A 3,360-nucleotide genomic window follows, 5' to 3' on the forward strand; every position below is an offset into this window, starting at 1 on the left:
ATTTTGATGAACCATTCTTTTCAAACAAAGTTATTTTTGATGAACTTGTTTATTTATTTGGTTTCATCAAAATATATATATATATATATATATATATATATATATATATATATATATATATATATATATATATATATATATATATATATATATATATATATATATATATATATTCAAGTCATAAGAAAACCAAACATTGTTACTAAAAGAAAGGGGTAAAATAAAAAGGTTTAGGTGGGTAAAAAGGGTGATTGTTTTGGGTTAAGAAATGAAAAGGTTTAGGCTCAAAGGGGTTAACTAGGGGGATTTTAGGTAGGTGAAAAAAAGTAAAAAATAATGGTGTAGAAAGAAAAAGGGTTAGTCCTAATGCCTCCATCATTTAGTTACTTGGGTTTAAGTTGGTAAGGACCGGAAATGTATTGTCGTGGCAAGTTCTAGAGTCGTACGAACCAAACGGCTATTCACACAAGAAACGAAAAATGAGTATTTAGTGTAAAGATATGTATTTGTATGCTTAATAAAGGCTCAAAACTCACTTTTGTGGGAATGAGTTTTTTTTATGTGATCAAGTATATATAATCAAATTTTATCTAAGCTTGTCATGCCGTTTCATAATTTTCTTATGTTGGTTCTTTTTATCACGACGCTATCGGTTGTAAATTTGTAAAAATATAACCTTGTTAGAACTTGAATTCCCAACTTAAACTTGGACAAGTAAAAAGAAAATGAAAATTTTTGAAAAAATTTGGGGTGATTAGCGGTTCCAATAGAGTTTTGTGTAAGACTTGTTATTAGTACTTGCAAGATTCAAGGTTTTAGCATCCCCCCCCCCACACACTTAAATTACACATTGTCCTCAATGTGTCTCAAAAATAAGTTTTTAGGTTGATTGAATGTGTAAAAGGGTGTTAAAAGAAAAATTTTATGTCACTGGCATCCTGGACACGACCCCGTGGTGACCGGGCACGGCCCCGTGTTCAGGTGCCAGTGACAAAAATTAATAAAGAGAAACAGAAGCCTGGACACGGGGGCGTGTTCAGTGAACACGGCCCGTGTCCAGTTACCTGAACTGGGCGATTTTCTGCAGATTATGCAGCACGAGGCCGTGTTGGGCGGACACGGCCCGTGCTGAACTTGCTGTAATGAAGAAATTTTTGTCGGATGGCCCTGTTTTCGTGCATTGGGTGATGTTCCTCATTTCCCTTGTTATCCTTTACCATCCCGAGTGTGTTTTATTCCTGCAAATTAAAATTAAACTAAAAGATTAAACTAAACTAAGGATAGTTCCGCGGAATGCCTCCGTGGTGCGCCACGTTTATAAGGGTCCTTGGATAGACCCAAAGTGAGGGTATATGTTTTCCGAGCGGGATGTTTTGCATCCCATGTTGCACCGTCGGAGAGCATCATCCAAACTCGAATCAATAACCTTCATGTAATTGACCGGGTCATCGTCCTCTACTCTCTTCCCAACCCCAAACTTCACTTCCTTATCCCCATACTTCAAAGTGAGTGTTCCGTCATTCATGTCTACCACTGCTTGCGCGATGGCTAGAAATGGACTCCCTAGTATGAGGGGGACTTCGGTATCTTCTTCCATATCTAGTATGACAAAGTCGGCCGGGTAGACGAAATTGTCGACTTTGACCAATAGATTTTCAGCGACACCTTGCGGGTATTTGATGGATCTGTCGGCAAGTTGTATACTCATCTTGGTAGGGCCCGTTTTTCCTAGGCCGAGTCGTTTGAACATTGATGCGAGCATGAGGTTAATGCTAGCCCCAAGGTCGGCTAGTGCATTACGAATGGGGGATTCCCCGATCGAGCAAGGAATTGTGAAGCTTCCGGGATCAATCTTCTTTTGTGGGAGTTTGTTGAGTACGAGGGCGGAGCATTCTTCGCCTAGGTTAACTAATTGCAATGATTCAGTTTTCCTTTTATGAGTGAGGAAGTCCCTTATGAATTTTGAGTATTTAGGCATTTGAGTTAGGACTTCGATAAAAGGAATATTAACATGCAATTGTTTTAGTAGACTTTCGAATTTTGTGAATTGCTCATTGGTCTTTTGACGAATTAACCTACCGGGGTATGGAACTGGAGGAGCCTTGGTAGGCTCTTGAAGTAGAGGAGAAACCTTCTCTTGTTGGGGCGGTGTTGTGCTTTCCTCAGTTGGTGGTGGCGGAACTTCTTCGGGACCCACGGTATGGTTTCTTAATGTTATGAGATGGACTTGTGCTTTTGGGTTTGTTTCGGTATTACTTGGTAACGCGCCTTGTGGTCTCTCGGAGAAATTTTGAGCTAATTGATTTATTTGTTTTTCAATGTTTTGTATACTAGCTTGTTGATTTCTAAAATTCGATTCCAATTGTTGAAATCGATCCGAGTTTTTCTTTTCAGTGTGGGAGATGAGGCGAGATACAGTATCTTCAAGCCTTTCTCGTCCACCTTGTTGTTGAGGGAAATTTTGTGACTCATTTCTTGGTTGTTGAAAGTTTGTTCGTTGGTTTAGGCTTTCTTGGTTACTACTATTGTCGGGTTCTCTCCAACCAAGGTTAGGGTGGTTACGCCATCCTTGGTTGTAGGTACCCGTTGGAGGACCCGACGGCCTAGGTCTATTATCAATGTAGTTTACCGACTCTTGTTGATCATATGTTTCTTTCATACAACTCCAATTTTCATGTGGCCCACCACACCCTTCACAAGCCATAACCGAGACCGTTTTTGTCATTTCTAACTTTTTGATTTTTGAAGAAAGGGCCTCGATTTGGGCTTGTAAAGAAGTGCTTTCATCAACCTTATGGGCGCCCGGGGCAATAGATTTATTGCCTCGGGGAGTGTGCCACTGAAAATTGGTTTGAGCAATTTCCTCGATTTGATTGTATATTTCATGTGGGCGGCGATTACCTAAAAGTCCCCCGGAGCGAGAGTCAAGTGTTTGTCTTGTGTGGTAACAACCCATTGTAGAAAGTGGATACTTGTTGCCATACCGCAAGACCGTGATGAGGACACTTTCACAATAGCTCCTTGAACCTTTCCCAAGTTTCATATAAGGATTCCCCATCCTCTTGTGAATATGTATTAATTTCAGTCATTAATTTAGCCGTTTTAGCGGGAGGGAAATACTTATATAGAAATTTTTGGGCTAGTTCATCCCAGGTGTTTACCGAACCAACTGGGAGGGCGTTGAGCCAAGCTTTTGCTCGGTCTTTTAGTGAAAATGGAAACATTCGAAGGCGGATGGCGTCATTTGATGCTCCATTGATCCGAAAGGTATCACATATTTCTAAGAAATTAGTAATATGTAGATGGGGATCCTCGTCCGCAAGCCCATGGAAGGTTGCGGAGTTTTGAAGCATTTGTATC

The 3,360-nt window shown here is 40.2% G+C and overlaps 1 non-coding gene across 1 annotated transcript; it reads left to right on the plus strand.

Annotated features, from left to right (window-relative positions):
- The first annotated feature begins 2,988 nt into the window (after positions 1-2,988).
- Positions 2,989-3,095, plus strand: LOC118484394. Its single transcript, XR_004873505.1, has one exon. It is a non-coding gene; the product is annotated as a small nucleolar RNA R71 (small nucleolar RNA).
- Positions 3,096-3,360: the final 265 nt, after the last annotated feature.

The sequence above is a fragment of the Helianthus annuus genome, chromosome 11 (genome assembly GCF_002127325.2).
Source record: "Helianthus annuus cultivar XRQ/B chromosome 11, HanXRQr2.0-SUNRISE, whole genome shotgun sequence".
Classification (NCBI taxonomy): domain Eukaryota; kingdom Viridiplantae; phylum Streptophyta; class Magnoliopsida; order Asterales; family Asteraceae; genus Helianthus; species Helianthus annuus.